Source organism: Tursiops truncatus, chromosome 13 (genome assembly GCF_011762595.2).
Source record: "Tursiops truncatus isolate mTurTru1 chromosome 13, mTurTru1.mat.Y, whole genome shotgun sequence".
Lineage (NCBI taxonomy): Eukaryota > Metazoa > Chordata > Mammalia > Artiodactyla > Delphinidae > Tursiops > Tursiops truncatus.
The window spans coordinates 83437132-83457580 of NC_047046.1; the positions used below are offsets into that span (position 1 = coordinate 83437132).

Genomic DNA, 20449 nt, shown 5'->3' on the forward strand with positions numbered 1-20449 from the left:
CAAGTTCCCTTAAACCCCTTTTCCCATGGAACTTATTTACATTTAATATCAAAGATATTAAATATACCTTCTTGAACTCAAGCTTATTCTTCTGACAAATATTTTTATGCCTGACTATGGACATACTCTAGTAATCAAAAACAGACACAGTACCTGCCCTTACAGAGGCCATGATTAATAAAATAGGAGGCTAACATCAATCAGGTAATTATGTCAATAACTATAAGTTGCATTTATAGCTAATGCTAAATAGGAAAGCTTCAAATGAGAGCAGGAGACAGAGCAAGCAAGGCCTCCCAGGGAAACACATTCGAGTTGATAACTGAAACTAGAGGTAAAGTTAACATATGTGGAAATGAATGACAGGAGGTTGGGGTAAGGAGGGAGCACATTCCAGAAAGAGAAAAGCATATGTAAAGGCCCTGGGGCATGATGGAGCATAGACACAAATATTCTTAACCTGAATTATTCTACCTTGACAAACAGTTTACCTTTAATTTATATAAATTTTTGTAGAACAAAATATATTTGTTCTAAAATGATATGGTAATCTTTTATATGCTGCTTCTTTAATTCAAGTTTTGTGTAACCAGACGTCTGGCTAAAATGATTTCCGTTTACCACATTTCTCAAACTTGTGAAAGTTCTCTGCCCCCGTATTAAAAATTTTAAAGAAGAAATGCAGTCTATCGTGGACAATTGTGTTTATAAGATACTACAACTGTTATAATTGTATGTCCCAATTTCAAGGTCAGAATATTCCTAAGCCCCAATTCTGTATTATATCAGCCGAAGAAATAGAGTGGAGGGAAGCCCACTGGAATTGGATAAACATTTCCTCAAGAGCTAGGTAGTGACTGTTTGGAGTCCTTCAACTGGCAAGTAATATTTAATCTTAATTAGCAAAATAAGACAAAAGACTTGATAGATTTGCATTTAATATTAAATAACAATTAGGATTTAAATTTTTGAATTTTATGATATAGAAGGGCCTTCATCATATCTTTATAAATGTTCCAACAATACATTTTGTTGGAGTCAAAGTCAAGTATATTTGTTTTCAGCACAAAATATCATCACCTGTACCAAGGAAAATACTATTTTTTTCTGTCCTCTTATCCTCTCTGCATACAGGAGATAGATGGTTATGATCATATTACATTTAGACTGAATATCAACTTCTCTTTCTCTCACTGACTTGTAATCTGCTGACTACAGCATATTTTGAAAGGATATAAGGCTGCACGACTACCATCTGGCTATTTGAATTTTTCAGCAAAGATATTTTGGGCAATGAATTATTTTTCTGTTGAGATTGTCCTGGTTCATGAATAAATATCATCAAGAATTTTTGTCTGCAGGGAAGAATGACCTCTGTCTACTCAATGACAACGTTTGACCTTCCTAAATCCTTGACACAAAATACAATACGGATGCAAATGAGCTCTGGATTTCTGAAATAAGTTCCCTCCATGACATCCTCTATTACATTTTACAAATCCAGCCAAAGAGAGAATTTCAAAGCACTCCATATAACGAACTGAATTCCATTCTGTTTCCAGCTGCTCACAAATGCAGAGGCTAACTAGAATCTTTTAGAAAGCACAGGCCAGAGAGAAAGAAAAAGAGAGAAACTATTATGTAATTGAGTAATGAGACATATAGAGGGGCCAAAAACATGAAGTGAGAGAGTTAACACCTTCCACAAAACAATTCGTTGTTTCCTGTGCATGGAGAGATGCAAATTCTGTGAGATGGACTCAACACTTGGAAAAACGAAACTTTAGACTGAAGCCTGCGCTCAGCAGTGATGTGGATAAACAGTAGATTAGCGCTAGGAAGAAGCACATGGATTTGTGCAAACTGTTGGGACGAGCAGGGGAAAGTTCAAAGCTGTGTCGTGCCTAGATGAAAGGCAACCATGGTTCCATCCAGAAAAGGCTTCCTGAAAATGGGGCTTTGCTGCTGCTTAAATGGAAATCATGGCGTTGTTAGGATAATTAGTGCAATATCAAGAGCAAACACTTTTAGTTTCTGAATGAAAATAATCAGGTGAAATGATATTAAGAGGTGCAATGATGGTACACTAGAAATCAGGAACATGGAAAGGAAGGGTAATTTGAGGCAAAATGGTAACAGAAATCAATGGGATAAATGCATATCAAGAAGACAATGCCTCTATGTGCCTAACAGTTCTTCCCTATGTTGCCCTTTTTAAAAATAAATCCCTACAACTGTCATGATTTAAGCCATCAATACAATTTCCCTACTCATCGTTGCATTGCATTTGTTTAATGTTATACTGCTCGAAACACAACTTCACCACAGCCGAATGCTATTAGCAGTTAGCTGCAACACAGGAGCATGATTTTTTTATTAACACATATTTTTAAAATAAATGTTTTCTTCATCATTTTAAAGACACAGGATTTTATTATTTCATTTCTTCTAATACTCTTTGCAGTTTAGCTTGATTACCTTGAAAAACTTCTATACATAAAGTACAATTAAACATCTTGGCGTGAACACAAATGCACATAAGAACATTTTTTCCTATTGGAAGCAAAACGAGACAGTCAACACATACCCAACACCATACGTCAAAAATTTGTGGGCTGGTTTTCTTAAACTAACTGAACTAATGAAAGGCACAGCTCACCCAATAAAACAGCAGTTCCCAAACAGTTTGTATCTGACCCTGAAAATTTAGTGGTATTTGAGTATGCTTATATCCAGTGATTTGTGAAGACCAAGTTGCAAAGCAAAATGATATACTCGTATTCCCAATTTTAACTCAAGAGGATCTGGAAAATCATTTCTTTTTATCACGTCACCCTGCACCTTAAAATTAATCCTTATTAATTTGAATTCACTAAACATTGACATAATGATGTCTCTTATAGTCCAGACTCCTCTGAACCCCATAACGGTGACACAAAATTTAAAAAGGCTTTGTGACTGATGGGATTGTAGCAAGCCGTGGGACCCTCCACTTGCTCCTTTATTGCCAGTCTTTGCTCTGTCCCCCTCCATTAAAGCACATGGACATCCTGCAATAAAGCACAAAAGACAAATGTTGACTTAGTAGAACATGGTTTTGTGATCTCCATCTGCATCTCTCAATAAAAGAGAACAGTGTCATTTTACTCACTTGTCTTAAAGCCATTGATCTTGTTAAAGATGTTGTAGGTCCCTCAATGACACCATCTCTGGCCAAATTTTTAATCTAACACATATTTTTTGAGCTTAATACCAAATGCTGAGATACTCTTGGAATTCAGTGATGAACAAAATAGATAAGGCTCCTCCCCTTTTGTAGTGTACATTCTAGCGTGGGGAGAGAGACCTAGAAAGCTGAGGCAATAATTAAATAAAATCACAACAGAATGCGGAAAGACCCATTAGGAGGACATCGTATGATATAAGGAATGTCAGGTCATAATGGACACCGCTTCACTATGAGAACTGAAATCTCAAGGATGAGAAAAAAGAAGAGGTATGGCCGGTGAGACTTTGAGCAGAGTTGCTGGTGAGGAGCTTGCGGGCCGGCCCCCAACCCTGAGTCAATGACTCTTCATCCCTGGATTGAACGCACCCAGGGTGGGAGTATTCACACGACAGACCTCAGCAACCTCCAGGCGTCACAGAGATTTTCTTTCTTTCCTTTTCGTTTTTTTTTTCCCCAGAGAATCAGTTAAGAAATATTTCCTAGCGCAAGAGCAAATACAAGGCAAGGGAAAGATACAAAGATGCTGATCTAACAGGTGCATTTTGAGGGAGAAGTATACATAGTAAGCTATTATTTCAAACATGAAGAGATAAATGTATATTTATTGTTAATAATGCATTTTTCTCTGATCCAAGTAAATGAGTATTGAATAAAGTACATTTATTTAAAGGATACCAAATTATGACCTTGATCTTATTTATCCCTTAAACATTACTCCTTGGTAAAATGAGGATAATATATCACAGAAGTTTGTTATGAAGAATACATTTAATGCAGCATGTCATACACACAGCTAAAAGTCCCCAGCACATACTAGAGCTTTGGCCAAGGTTGGCCGTTAGAATTAATCCTATTGTTCTGAATTGCTCGATACACCTCGTACCATATCATATCGAACTCTTCACAGTCCCCCAAATGCAAAATACTATTTCCTTCTTTAGAATATCTTGGATCCTTGGTTTTCTCTTAGGCATGAAAATCCTTCTGCCCGGAAAACTTCTATTCACCAATGAATCCTTGACTCAGATCTCACATACTTTCTTTCCTCCGTTTCCCTTCTGCATCTCTCCTTTCATAATACCTCACATAAATGGCCCTGTTGTTATCACAGGAGCAGAGGCAGTAACTTATACCTTTTATTTACATCGTGTTATACTCAGTAGATTGAGTTCTGGAAAGAAGTAAGCATGTCCTATTTATCCTTCTAGTCCAAGGCGAGGTGAAGTACTTGGTCCATGTTAAGTGGTTAATAAATGGTTTTGAAGTCATAATCAATTATAAATTCATGTAATAAATGTTACATCACTTGTACATAGGAAATTTTTTTTTTTTGGCCTGGGAATGGAGTGTATGTATCAAAAAAGGTCTTTAAAAAGACCTCTTCTTTTTAAAATTGGCTGGAAAGAATAAGCAGGATGTTACAGGTAGAGAAGAGGCAGGGATGGGAAAACCCCAGTTAGAGGCAATAGCATAAGTACAGGAGAAGAGCTATAAAAGTTGCATGACCTATGGGAATAGATAGTCTTGTGTAACTAAAGGACAGAGTCCATAGTAAGAAGGAAGTGAGGAAGAAGGGGCAGGAAGTGAGGTTGCAATGATAAAAGTGGACCCAGGTTATGAAAGATGCTGTATGCCATGTTAAAGATGTGAACTCCCATATAAGCAACTGGACAGCCATCAATAGCTTTGGTAATAGCTATGTTTTTTTCAACACGCACATGCATGATGGCAGTATAAGAATGAGATGTTCTTCTACTAGAGTGCATAAATGGGCAGTAACTTGTTTGTGAATTCCTTCAAATTGTAAACTATGGTACAGGTGTGCGACTCTGAGTTTTGCTGGGGAGAAGATCCAGAGATTTGATTGAGCTAAGGAACCATGGCCTTAAGGGTAGGTGGAGAGTGAGTAAAGCAAAACCTAGTTTTAAGGTGGGGACATCTTTCTCCAACATTCATTTCTTCCCAAGGTTCCCAAGAGTCTCAATCCATTTCAGCATCAGCTCGAAGTCCAAAATGCACCATCTAAACCAAAATCGAATCATCTCATTAACAGACAGTACAAAATTTTATGTAAATCTCATCAGCTCAAAGTCCAAACCTAAATCAGATCCAGGTACACATGAGACTCCTGTGTATAATCCATTCAGTGCAGCTTCTGGAGCTCATTCCTCTCTGACTGTGGGCTTGTGAAACTAAACAGGTAAGTTACCTGCTCCCAACACTACCGACATACAACTGTGGAAGAGCCAGAGGATAAAAGCTACAGTCATTCCTGTTCTGCAAGGGGCACGACGGAAGGTAAATGGGGCCAAAAAAATCATTCTTATGCTACCATGTATTTTCTTTATCTATGTTTGTGGCAAAAATATTATGCATTAAATCCTTCGAAGCTAAAACTCCATAATTATTTTAAATCAACGCCCTGTTTGTTCCATGAGTTTGATAACCTATATTAAAACCTTAAATGAGTGAACTGACTTTTTTATTTTGTCCAGATCTCCCCTTCCCTAATATGTTAAGTCCAGAAATCCATTCATAGCTCCTGTTTGAATAGGTGTGAAAGATCCTGGGTAAAAAAAAAAAAATTAGCAAGAATCAAAAACACTTCAATGTTGATCAAACAATGTTTGATCAAACATTTTTAGATCCCTTTATCTCTACTTCTTGTTTTCTGTTAGGTTGAGTTTCCTAATTATCATTTTGTTTTTCCCTTCTGTTGGGGTCCTTTTTTATTTTTCATTTGCCTCAGGGTTTTGTGACATTTGTTAAAATGATTGGTGTGGCAAAATATAAATTCATTTTTAATATAGTTATCAGATGTGAAAATGTTACTTCATAGCTATAGAAATTATAGTGCTTTCCAAATTTCATTGCTTTGCACATGTCTGGTGCTGTATAGAATGCTCTAAATACTCTTTTCTTGCATATTTATACGTATACATTAATTTTATTACTTTATTAATTTCTTTTTGATCTCTGTTGCATATTATATATAAACATGTCTTATTCTGTAATTCATTAAATTAACCTATATTTTGTATCCTAATTTCAACAAGCACTGTTTTATCCTTGATTTACCACAAAATTCATCCCTGAATTAACCATCTAATGTAAATTCTTATTTAATCATTTTTAATAATGCTAGGACCTTTGAACATTTTATTTTCAATTACTCTCTCTCTTCTTTATGTTATTTTTAACATGACTTTGTTACTATCCCAAATAAATTATTATTTTCATGTTTAGATGACTCAATTATAAATTGTTTGAAGACTGAATAATCAGAAATTTCTTACACATGACACAATATGTTACACAATACAAATTATTATTTAAAGTGTTACAAAGCTTTACTGAAATCACTTTCTGTATAACATTATACTTAACATTAATCATACAAATATCATTGCCACTTTGCAATTTTATAAAGAAAATTGTATTTATTTTTCCATTCTTAGGGAACACAAATGCATCTAAACACAGAACTACCCATCCTAGAAAACCCAGCTGCAGTTTTTAACAACAAAAAACAAAGTTCTAAAAATCAAATTTAAATTAGAATAAAATGATTGGCCTTCATTTCTTTTAGAGGTCTTGTTGATTTTTCTATATTCATTGCTTTATTTCACTTAAATCCCTATGATTTCTTTTGGATTTACATAACAAAACTCCTAATCTCAATACTATATTTTATAAAATTTGAAGTTTTTACATGGAAGTTTTTTATCTTCAGCAGTACACTACACTACAGATTTTATTTCCATAGTTCTTTCCCAATATTCTTAGTAGAACAGTAGCTTAATTTGATTATCCAGTGATCTTGGGTCAGTTTATTTATTCTCCCAAAGCTGGCATATTTAGGGAACTCAAATAAAAAGGGGCAGGACAAAAACCACTTTCCGGTATATTCTTGTGACATCTGTCTTCACCTGCTTTCTTTCTTTACTCCTGGATGAAAACAAGTTTGCATTAATGAAAAAGTATTTTTTTCTTTTTATAAGTACTTCTAATATAAATTGTAGCTCAAAATCTATACAACGGTTGAAAGCAATCATCAAGAATATAGTTTCTGTGCTTATACACTATTTTTTAGAAAGTATTTATTCTTTAGGTTGTCTCATTTCTCCAGTAATAGTTGGAGACTTCCTGTTAACTTCATAGACTAAATAGATAGATCATAAGTGTATAGATAGATATACAGCTGTAGATAACCATAAACTTCTGAAAACTATTTATTAGTTTTTATTAAAGAAACTAACTTAAGAACTGAATTTCAAAATATTTAATATTCCTTAACTCCTCCTTGAAACTCGTATACCAAACGGTAGGATTTAGTTCTATTTTTTTCTTTCACTGTATATTAAGGTTGGTGTTAAGGAGGATGGTGATAGGAGCAAGATTAAGTGCTAGTTTCACAGAGGAACAAAGAAACTCCTCAAGGCCACAAAAGATTACGATGTGATCCAAGATCAGTAGTTTCTAAATTCTATTTCTTTTTAGACCAAGTGCTAAATGGAAACAGTCACGGAAAAGCCTCTCTAAAGAATGTTCTTTCCAGAGATTTAAGAGTACACGGCAACGTCAGAAGCAGTTTTTCTCCAAGCTGTCACTGTGGAACCCAGCAATCGGAAATGATGACAAATGCTCTGAAACATGTTGTCCTGCAAAGATGGGATTTGAATAAGTGTCAGTTTCTTTCAGCATCAGCAATTACTCTGCTCTGGGAGACACAAGCTAAAATTTAAACATTTATTTATATTAAGAGATTTCAAAATTGCCCTTTAAATTGTTTAAGCTGTTGTTATATTCAAATTGCTTGTTTAAGCTTCTTTCAGATCCTCTGGTCTATTATTCAGAAATGTGTGTATAACGTTATTCAGATTCAATGTTCGTGTGCCTTATTATCCTGGTTTCACCTGTAACAAGAATAAGAGTTAAATGAACAATCTAAGAAAACATCAGGGATCAGCAGGGAAAAAATCAAATACAAACAGAGAAGTAGATGAATATCACATACCCTGCCTGCTTTTGTAGCTCAAGCTCTTTTTACCCAACTGCAAATTTCTTAAGGTAGCACTGCTTCTGCCCCTTTTAGCTCTCTGCCTTTTTAAATTGACTTTTGGGTGGAATTGTTGATGACAAGAGAGACCTTCAAGTATCTGAACCAGTAAATGACTCCTCCTTAGGGATGGATATCCCAGTAGCACCTCTTTGGGTTGAGTTTCCCCTTGGGAGACTTTATTGCTGGATGTCTTATCTCAGTCCACACTCTTACATCCCTGGTGCTGAGTCTCAGTACTGCCTGCAGATGATCCAGGAGGTCCTCCATCTGCCTTGTTTGTCAATGCTATGGCACTCAAGTTCATCACAAGAACAAGAGGCATCTGAGAAGTCATTTGATGGATAGCCTCTATGAAAGTAAAATCATCAATGCAGGGCAACCTTCATCCAGATTTCAAATCTTATTATACTGAAAGAAATCCCTACAGGGATAAAACCCTGTGAATGTTGTGAAAAATGCTCTCATGGATCCTTCATCCCATAAAGTCATAGCAGATCCCACCTGGACACAACTCCTAGTACTATAAGGGACAACCCTACAAGCGTCCCTCATATTTGAGGACTCCTGTAATAACCTTAGATGGAGAGGACCTTATAAACATAAGGACTGTGGGAATATGATTGTGCATCATCTTAGGGCACACGTCAGAGGTCACACTGGAAAGGTCATACATGTAAAGAAGGTGGGGAAACCTTTGTTCGTTCCTCATCCATCACGAAACCTATGAAAACTCCCAGTGGAGAGAAGCCTTATGAAAGTGTGGAACGTGGGAAAGCCTAGTTGTTCCTACCAACTTAGAGTATCTATAAGAACTCACACTGGAGAGAAGACTTATGAATGCAGGAACTGTGGGAAAGTTCTCAGTGAGTTTTCAAACTTATTGTACATGTAAGAGCACACCAGAGAGAAACATGATCTAAATGTAAGGCATGAGAGAAAGTTTTTAATTCACAACTGAAGAAGACATATAAGGATAAGTTATGTAGAAAAGTCTTTGCTAATCACTCAGACCTCATTGTGCGTGCATCTCACATTGGAGAGATACCTTAAAATGTAAGAAATGTGGGAGCGTCTACTCATCTTTACTTTTACTTTAAAATTCGACTAAGATTATTTGAGCTCACGCCCAGCATAATACGGGAATCCAAGGATCATTTTTACATACAATATCTCTGCATATTACCAACGGGTTGATGTTTCCCATGGATCCTACTAACCTTTATTTCTTTCTTCCAGGGAACCACTGCCTCTTCTTACATTTGTCTGCCATGGCTGTCATTTTCTCTTTGTACCATTTCAAATCAAGCTAATCCCTGCCTCCCTTCCTGAATTCCACAAAACCAAAACTAACACACAGTAAGGAACAGATATTTACTGATGGTTAAATTAATAGAGATCTTTTACAGTACATGTCAGTAGAGGAAAGAAAGCTAAAATTGAAAGCTTCATTGCTGGTGGGTGTGCAGAACAGTACCATTTTGGAAGCTACTTGGGGAGGCAGTTGGGCTGTTTCTTACAAAACTAAACACACTCTTACTATATGATCCAAAAATCAAGCTCCTTGGTATTCATCTACATGAGCTGAAAACGTATGCCCCCAAAAAACGGCACACACGTGTTTGTAGCAGTTTTATTCATCACTGTCAAAACACAGAAGTCACCAAGATGTCCTTCAGTAGGTGAATAGATAACTAAACTCTGGTACATCCAGACAATGAAATATTATTCAGGGCTAAAAAGAAATAAGCTATCCAGCCATGAAAAGATGTGGAGGAACTTTAAATACTTATTACTAAGTAGAAGAAGACAATCTGAAAAGGCTACACACTGTATGATTCCAACAATATAACATTCTGGAAAAGGCACAACTATGGTGACAATAAAAAGATCAGTGTTTTCCAGGGACTGGAGGGACAAAGGGTAAATAGCTGGAGAACAGAGGCGTTTAAGACAGTGAAACTATTCTCAATGCTTCTAATGTGGAGGATACATGTCATTATACAGTTGCCCAGACCCACAGAATCTGTAACACCAAGACTGAAATTTAATGAAAACCATGGACTCTGAGTAATAATGATGTTTCGGTGTAGGTTTATCAATTTTAACAAGCGTACCACTCTGGTGGGGGGATGTTGATACACACATTCATAGGCAAATTCCTTTGGAAGACTTACATATTCCAATTCTATTTTCCCAGTTGAAATACAATGTGGTTTCCCTTTTTCTCCAGCCTATTTCTCCAAATACTGTGCTTTAGTAATACAAGAAATAATAGATTCTCTTAAATGCATAGTTTCATCTCTGTAAGGAGAGGATAGATAGACAGAGAGAGAGAGAAATACTCAAGATTTTCTCTTCTAAATTAAAAATTATAGAATTGAATTTGGGCTCCTTTCAGTAGCCTTGCTTATTTCTCCCCAAAGTTAGTTCACTTGAATTTTACAGCATTATGTCTCCGCCATGCACAATTCCAAATCTAGTAGTGTTTTCTGTGCACCAGGCTGAAAATACGCTCTTTCCTTGTGGTAGCAGCAGACAGCTCTTAGCTCGTTGAAAACCAAATCTAGTAACATGTTTTCCTTTCTTCTGGAATGGTCTGAACACCACCTCATTTAGTACTTATAATATTACATTGTCATTATCTCTGCTGTCCTTATTTCCTTTACCTTCTCAAATTGTATACATTTAAAAAATACCATCATTGCTGTGGTGACTGCCATGGGAACCTCACTTTTGCTTGGTGATGATGTAGTGCATGCCAGCTGTCTTCCACTTCCCAGGCAGTTGGCTCTGCCGTCCTTTACCATGAACCCTGAAATAGGTTGTTTCTTTTTCTCATGTTGCAAGTAACACAAAATTTCATGAAATCCTAAATTCAAAAGGCACATGTCCCTTCTTGTTTTGTTTTGTTTTGTTTGTATTTCCCCGCTTTGGGGCAGTGTATATTTTTAGTCTCTTATGTTTTGTATAGACTAGATCAAACCAGAGTGAAATCTCTATAAATCTCTCTAATAAATGCATAGCAACGTTGAATATTTCAACTCCAGTTGCCTCAGAATCACTTCGCCATCATTAGCATTTTAGTCCTTTTTGTTTCTTTTTCCTTTTGCAGTTGATGCTTCTCCTAGATTGATTGCTTCCACCTGGACTTTTTTTATTTCCTTCTCATAAAAAGTGATTTAAAAGGAAATCTTATGATGGTATTAATAACACAGACATCAGAAATAATGTCCAGAATATATTGATCTACTTTGTGGTTTGCAGAACACTGAATGACAAACACTAGAAATACTCTCTTTTAAGTGAATTTACATTTCGTATTCATGTATCTTTCAATATCTCTTTCCTCCTGGGGTGCCCGTCTGAAAGCTACAGCTTCTAGCACCATACCTGCCGACAGAGGCTGAAGGAGGTCTTTACATTGTGGAATTGACATTTAAGATAGAGAAAGCCTCCAAGCCCCACCTGAACATAACTAAACAAGGCTGAGTTTCAGGCACTGAGAGAGGTCACGGGGAGAGAACTGAAAGCAGGGTGCTCGACCTGCAACCCTCTGTAAAAATAAGTGTAGCACAGCATGAGGACCGGATCTGTTTGGACAGAGACAGTCAAATCTCCTGTACTCTCAGTCACTTGTGAGACTATGAACAAGTTCATTAACATTTTGATGCTCAGTTGCTCCATCTACAAGTACATCTGTAATGTGTATATATCACTATTATAGATTCAAAACACTTCTGTGAATATTCATGGATTCCCTGGCAACTTCCAAAAATTTACATTTGCTTAAAAAAACACACATAAATCTGAGCAAATAAAAGTAAAAAACAATAAGGTAGAAACACGTAAAATGATTTAAAGGGAGGAGAAAATAGTGTTAGGAGCCAAAGAGAAAAAAACGATTCAGTTTAATTTCGCTTTTCCAAGAAGATAAGATAAAACCCAAACACGGTTTTATGTAGGTTTCGTTCAGAAAGCAAACCTGAAAGCCAGACTCTGTGTTTGTGTGTGTGTGTGTACACATACATATACAACATGCTAAGTAGATACATACGGTATTCAATGTTAAAAAAAATACTGTGTAAAATCTCAAAAGAGACATTAACTATTATAATGAGGAATATCCTTCTGCAATTTTGCTGAAGATAAGAAAATTTTCTTCATGTGGCTATTTCTATATAATAACCTTTGATAAGAGACAAGGGCACAGCCTTCAACTGCAGCTCAATTAAGGCACTACCATGGAGCACCAAGCTAGGGTAGCCCGGACATGAGGTTTCAACTGTCTGTAGGAATAGCGTTTAGTGGACCTATAGTCAGGGAGTAATATGTCCCAAGATCTGTCTGTGTCCCTTTGACTCTGTTCTGCAATCAGAGCTTCACCTCCTTCTCAGTTTCTGTCCCTGCCACCTGGGCAGGAAGTGCAATCTCCTACCCCTGTGTCACTTATAAGTAAATGATTCATTTTCTATCACCCATTTCCCTCATGACTGTAAAATCTTTATTTACTTTTTCATTTTCCTGTAAATGTTTAAACAATCAACTCTAAGATTATGGAATCCCATATTTAAGACAAATATTAAAACTTTGTGACCATGATCCTTGCAAATTTTGGAAATCCGTAGTTTATATGAACACACCTATTAACACCAAAATGTGGGCAGATATGTGAAACTGACATATAGGTAGACAGGGGGGTACTTGAGTTTGCTGGTGAGGGAGCCGGTTTGTGTAAGAACTTCCTGGACCTATTGGTCTCACAGTTCCTGCTGCAAAGACCTAGCAAGTTCATTGCCTTGTTAATGCCCTTCTTCCCCTGATGCCCCATGCCACATTAAGAGCCCCTTTTGAAATCATAATACAGAGGCAATTCCTTGATCCCCATCCCAGAAGTTTGGAGGAGTAGAGAGAATTTGAGAAGGAAACAAATGTAAACCCTTTCTTCCTAGAGGAAACAGAGGAAGATGTCTTTCCTCAATCCCTGATAGGCTTAATGAAAGCACATTTGAATTGTAGCCTCTAGCTTCACTTTATGTATATATAGAAGTCGTCTGGACACATTTCCTTGGAGGCTGCTTGACAGCTTCTTCAAATGGTGACATTTTTCTGACCTTGGTTTTTATTTTTTCCATTTCAGAATCACTTGGGAGACATTTTAATTTGGGCTGTAAGTGTTCTCATTCTGTCACACCCCCGACACACGGCAGAGGCACCGCCGAATGACCTAGCTTTTGGTTCAATCTTTCTAAGAAGAAAAAGTAGAAATTGTTACATTCACGGCTAATCTATCTGTCAATAACAGAGAAGTCACGTTATGTTTTTTAGAGGATACTTTCAAGCAAAAAATCTAACCTTTATTTTTTCATATAATTGAAATAGTCTGTCAATGAGAGATAGTTCTCTAAACTCATTTAGTGTATGGTATATTAAAAATGTCATAAAGATATTATTAAGGTTAAAATCTGATGGTGCTTGAATTTCAAAATGCTATTATCTTTTAGAAATTTGTGTTTAATATCTTCCATAAAAATTATCCATAGGTATCATGTAAATTTTGTTTTAATTATTATGGATACTGCTAACTATTGCATTCACAAGACTACTGGATAAAATTGTAAGCAATTGATTCTAGGTTTATTAGACTTATTACAGTATGGGAGAATGCCACCTCGATGACCTTAGCGTTTTCTCAGTACAAGGAAATTTGGAGGAAGTATTCATGTGATTTGGGGGCCTGAGCCGGGTGGTTGTGAGGTGACCTTTGCAAGGTGGGGGACTGCTTGGAAGTGGGCAGAGTTCATTACGTACTGGTGAGGCGCACAATGACGTCCTGAAGGGAATCCTGATGACACACTCCTAGCTTACTTAATTTTAGTATAGTTCATATGTGTGTATTTAGACCCACCCAAACATAATATAAAAAATCTGTTAGACGAGAATTTAACTTTGAACTTTAGCTTAAAATATTAACTTTCTTTGCATATTAAATAAATATGAGTCTCATTGAATTTACTACTTTAATGAACTGTAATCATTTTCTTAAGGAACCCACGATATTGATTTTTATATACATAGTCATAGTGTATAACCATTGTATCTAATATTGTTTTAACCATTTATATTATATTTTATAAAATATAAAATACTTTACCAACTTTAACCAAAATACACAACTTTCGTTTATATGGTCACAGAATAAAACTGTAATAGAAGACAGGAAGCAGAAATTGTCTAGCTAACTGCTTTTCTATGAGCATACATTTTATATCGCTTCAACAAACTTCAAGGTTGCAAATAAACATGTCAGCATGTCTGTGTGTGTGAGAATGGCACCTTTCCCCATGCATAAGAATTTTTATACTGGTTCAGGTAACCAAAATTTCCTTTGAAAAAAGGAATTTACATTTGAGAACTTGGAAAAGGAAATTTAAGTTCAGACACAATGCAGGGCGTGTATTACCATTGTGATCAGAGAAACACCACAGGGAGGGTCCAGACACCTCCAGGAAATGAGAAGTTTCTGAGTAAAGGGTCTGAGCCGTGGCCCTGAGAATGTCTCTATCTGATCTTAGTGGAACATCCACAGTGACTGACCATCAATTTTTCAAAAGGTCCCAGAAAAACCTGTTGATCAAGCAAAGTTTGCTAGATTTACATCAATAAGGAGGAACACCCCTTTGCTGGAATCCTAGTAATACCTCAAAAAAGGAAAATTTGGGGACGATATTCATAGGGTTTTGGGTCTCACCTGGATGAGTTTAAACCAGATCGGGATGGGTCAGCATTCAGGATGTTGTAGCTTTGGACTGGTGGACACAGGAAGGCAAACTTCTTGAAAGCGAGCGGTGTTGGTTCCTTCACACGCTAATTTTCTAGGAGAAAGTATTTCCCAGTGCAGCCGGCTCAGCGTTTCACCCAGGCCCAGTATGTTTAACAGAAGGACAGGAACATAGGCCAGGACCCAGGATTGCTTATGCGTATCAGTAAGTATTCATTGTGCACCAACTACATACTAGATATGGTGGTATCCAAAGCTAAACAAAACAGCATTTAGTGATCGCTTGGCAATCTAGTAAATGTGATACGTGAACAGAAATCATGATAGTTCAGGGCAATCACTATAGTACATGCCAAACGTGGTAGGTAAACTAAATGGTGAGGTGTTTCATTTCCCTTTATTAAATTTCTGTACATTAGCACAAATACTGCTTGTAAATGTATTTTGGGATAGTAACAGAACATTGATGACACTTGGTGATGCTTACCTCAAAATGAAAGTCTGGGGCTTCCCTGGTGGCACAGTGGTTGAGAGTCTGCCTGCCGATGCAGGGGACACGGGTTCGTGCCCCGGTCCAGGAGGATCCCACATGCCGCGGAGCGGCTAGGCCCGTGAGCCATGGCTGCTGAGCCTGCGCGTCCGGAGCCTGTGATCCGCAGCGGGAGAGGCCACAACAGTGAGAGGCCCGCGTACCGCAAAAAAAAAAAAAAAAAAAGTCTGTAATACTTAGGGGCAAACTAAACTGATTGTCATTGAGAAAAATTTCTTAAAAATCGCGGGTTTTTTCATAAATATATTTGTGTGAGTTGTTGCTTTATATTATTTTGGTATCATTGGCATATCAATTTTGTTCCTGATCTCATAGAAATACAATAAATAAAATTTAAATTTATTGTGTCTCATTAATTTAGCTAGGGAGACCCAATATGAATGATAAAAGTGATAATTTTATGTGACTTAAAGCAAATTATCACCTACCAAGGGAAACAACAGTGTTTTCTCTTTTTGAAAAATTACATTTTATGGTTCAAGGAGATCCTAACAGCTTTTGAAAAATGGTAATGAGTACTTACTTCCTCCTGGGAAATTTTACCTTTGAGAACATTAAACTTCCTCACGGACCCATGGGGGAAAACCTGGTGCTCTGTAGCAGTCTCAATAATTTCCATTTTATGCCAATGAGTAGCAGAAAATCTTATATGAAAGATTGCTCCATCAGTTGCTATGCCAAAGTACGCTATAATTTAAGTTGAAAATTAAGATACAAAGTATGGGGGGGGGACATATTCAAAGAGCAGTAGAAATAATGCATTTCTAGAATATTAAACTGTGAAGTCTCTGACATTATCCCATCTAATCCTTATCTCTAACAGTCCTGTGGTGTCTCAAGGTTAAAAGACTTGTCAAAGCTCTAGCATCTAGTTCTTCCCAAAGCCTAAAAGAGCCCCTGGCTCTCCTGGATGGGACAGTCCCCTGTTCTTTTCCAAAACAAAGTTGTTTTCGTTTGTCTTCCTCAAAAGATTCTTATTAGGCCTCTAATTCTGCTCTATACTTCTCAGACGTTTGGACCATGGGATTATTTAACTAAAAACATTGTTCAGTGAACGTTTTTGTTCCCATACTTGCATGTGACCTAAGATTACAGGCTTCCAGATAGAGGAATATCACTTTTGATCAAGTGCGTGGCACTCTCCTTCTAGAAACTCCATTAAACAATGAACATAAACAAGGCTATAAACTGCACGAATATGAGATACGTCTATTTTAAAAACCTAGACATCACCTCTGAGTTCCACACGCAGGTATCCAACTTCCTAGTTGAAGTCCCTCTCCTCTGAATGCCCCCAGCCATGATCTTCACTCCCTCTACTGCAAAACTGGTTCTCCTCCAGTCCTCCATATAAATAATGGACCCAAGAATCTTTTCATTCCATAAGACTAAGCTTAGGGTCATCCCCCGCCATTTCTAATTCACCAAAGCTGTGTCCATTTTATCAAATAAAAATCCTGAAGGTTCATTCATATCATTTCCTTCATCAGAATGTTGACCTTCCAAACAGTTCTTTATAATGGAGCAAATGATTATTTTAATATTAAATCTGTGGTCATGGCCGACTCTGCTCACCTGAACCCATTCTATTTAATGCTGCCTTTTTTTCAAGAACTTCCCCGTGGCACACACGGATGTGTATGTTGTAGCTGCTGCTAACTCCCCGCCCCCCCCGACCTTCATTTTCTTCCTCACTGACACTATCCTTCCTATTTTCATTTGCCTTCACACTGATCAGAACTCTCACTGTACTTTAGTTAGTTTGAAATTATTTTTAAAATATTACTTGAAATTTTAAGATAAAAATTTCTGGTTATGTATGTAAAAGTCCAGTTTATATCATAAGAAAACTGCATATATGGGGGCAAATAAACTCCCAGGAAAGCCCTAATGAGGTATGTAATTATTTGAATGTAAAAGAAAATTCATACTCTCTTAAAATGGCATCTTTTTATTTATTTATTTTTTATTTATTTTTAAGATTTTGGCTGCACCCCATGGCATGTGGGATCTTAGTTTCCCGACCAGGGATTGAACCCACACCTCCTGCATTGGAAGGCAGAGTCTTAACCACTGGACTGCTGGGGAAGTCCCCAAATGGCATATTTTTAAAGGAAGAATTCGACTGTGATTTTCTCATCTCTCAAAAGACTATGTGAAAGCACTAATGAGGAAGCAGAGACAGATTCCCTTTGAGCGTATAAATTATAGGCCACTTTCTGTCTGTTTAGATTACCCAACTGACCAAATGTTTTAACAGAAGGCAAATATTTTCATTACTGCCATTGAGTACACCCAAAGATAGGTGTAAATGTAAACGGATGTGCAGTTGGCTACAGAGACAGAAAGGGGAAAAGAGGCAGTTAGGAGACGCATGAATATTGTCAAAACACCAGTTGCACGGAGCAAATTTAAAGAGGCAAGGAAGACCTTGTTCAAGGTTATAGCAATAGAGAAGCGAGAACTCAGTCTGAGCTCAAATTTACTGAAAAAGAAAAGGGCTGGAGAATTTTTAAGAGCTAGGGTCAGGGGGAATCTTAGGCCACCGTGTTTCCTACCTAAAGGAAAAGGAAACTGTCTCATCACTCCATCACAGAAGGTAGTTTTACAAGTTGGCAAGAAGTAACCATCAGAGGCAGGCTTACCCTGTCCCACAAAGACTGGGAGGTGGTGGCATCTTTCTTCTTGAGGATTGCATCTCAATGGGATGGATCCCAAGTCACTGAGAAAGACATTCCCTGGGTCTTGAAACTGGCAAAAGATTTTCTTTTATAGATTTATATCTCAAAGGGGCAGAGAAAGGATTTACAATTACAAGTTCTCTAAAGTAAATGCTCTCAGAAAAGGGGGGTGGTCTGGGTCCTAGAATCAGGAAGGCCTTTGTCTAAAGCTTAGTCAAGCCGAAAGGAACATGGAGGGTTGGTGGAGAGATGCGAAGTTAAGTGGGGAGGAAGACAATGTTTCTACTTGTTCCAGGGCAACCTACTTCTCAGATTCTGTCCATGTTGCCAATGGTACTGGATGTACTCCAGGGCATTAAGAGAATAACCCGTACAAAGACATTGATGACAGTTATTCCCTTATTCCGGGAGGATCCCACATGCCGCCGGAGCGGCTGGGCCCTTAAGACATGGCCGCTGAGCCTGCACTTCCGGAGCCTGTGCTCCGCGACGGGAGGGGCCACAACAGTGAGAGGCCCGCGCACCGCAAAAAAAAAAAAAAAACAAGTATGTGAAAATATACAATATAATTACTACACGTACTATTAAAGATCGTAAAAACAACACCTAAGCATATAGAGCGAGGGCATGCGCCAAACATATTCCTCAGTGTGCTGATGTGTAATTTCATTTAATAGTCATTAAAAAATTTTAACAGGTGTCTTTTTAATGCCATTTCATAGGTGATAACTATTAGTCAGTGAGAAGGTATAACTTGTAAAAATCATGCCTAATAAGTGAAGATACCAGTAGGGTAATTACAATCATTTATATCCCTTTCAGGAAAATGAGTCATTTATGCAAACACATGTTTACAAATGTAATTTGCCTTATGAACACCCATACTGTGTCATTTCCTCATGCTGTTTTCTAAGAGAAAATGTATGATTAGTTAACAGGAACCTAGATACTAAGAAGTTCCTTCATACAGAACAAAAATATGCATCCCTAATATCAATAAATAAATACGATTTTTATTGATTTGTCTCTTTTCAATGAAATTGATACAAAGCCAAGTTATTTCATTAGAAAATTATGAAATTAAAAACATTAACGGATGATTGTAAGTTAAAGCATTTGGTTAGAACATGTGAAGCATTTTTTACTGTAAATTGAGCAGTGAAACAGTTGAATTTTACTTGATAAATTTTATGGCAACGTCTTTAAGGAAATTATAAATAGCAAATCTAATGTTTCTGTAAGTTTGTATAACACATATTAGTTTACAAAATCCCACTTAACTGTGGAAATATCTATAAGAAATTCTCCTTGAAATGTAATTCTACTCCTTTTGTGAAATAACTAAACGAAATGAAACCAACTGAAAATTAAAACAAAAAATTAGCAACTCACTGTTTGCCCAAGTCAGTTAGGAAATGAAAGATAACCTTTCAAAATCAAGGTTAAAAGAGAGATTTATTTTATTTTATTTTATTTGCATTTTGAAAATTGAGCAGCTTCTATATTATAGCTAAAAATACAGGAAAAATTATAAAATAGAGATGGATATATGTTTAATGAGCAAATTGTACAATAAAAATAAAAAATTCTAGGATGCAATAACATACCAGAATCAATAATCTGATGAAAATGTTATTATCAATTTTCATAGTTTAAAGTAAAAGGTAACAACAGCAGCTTTGTAATAATTAAATAATTAAGTGAATTCATATAAGTAAAATATTAAAAGTCAATAACTATTACCTATTACTTTTAGCATCATCATCTTTACTAACAGGTATAACCTAAATTGACTATAGTTCATAGAGTTCAATAAATTGAAAAACACGTTGTTTGTTAGAGTCTATATAGGTCTAAAATATAGAAATTAGTTTGTTTAACTACTTATGTGTTATTGCACCCCAACCCTGGACATTAGCTCCATTTAGTGACCTGCAAAAACAAACTAACAAACAACAACAAGAAACCATCAACTCAGCAAAACATAAAGTCAGCCATGCTACTGTTTCATATTATCATCAAGGTTTTTCTGTGGCAAGAAATTTTGATAAGAAACATGCAAAATTGTAAAAACATTTTTTAAAGTTCTACCTCATGTGGCCATCCCAGCAAACACTCTCTCATAATGATCTGAATTCCTGTAAATTTA

The 20449-nt window shown here is 36.6% G+C and overlaps 1 long non-coding RNA gene across 1 annotated transcript; it reads right to left on the bottom strand.

The window, feature by feature from the left end:
• Window positions 1–996: 996 nt before the first annotated feature.
• LOC141276226 (uncharacterized) lies at window positions 997–18368 on the bottom strand. Its single transcript, XR_012325472.1, has 3 exons — window positions 16143–18368; window positions 15557–15715; window positions 997–3050 (listed from the first exon to the last, which is right to left on the bottom strand). It is a non-coding gene; the product is annotated as an uncharacterized lncRNA (long non-coding RNA).
• Window positions 18369–20449: the final 2081 nt, after the last annotated feature.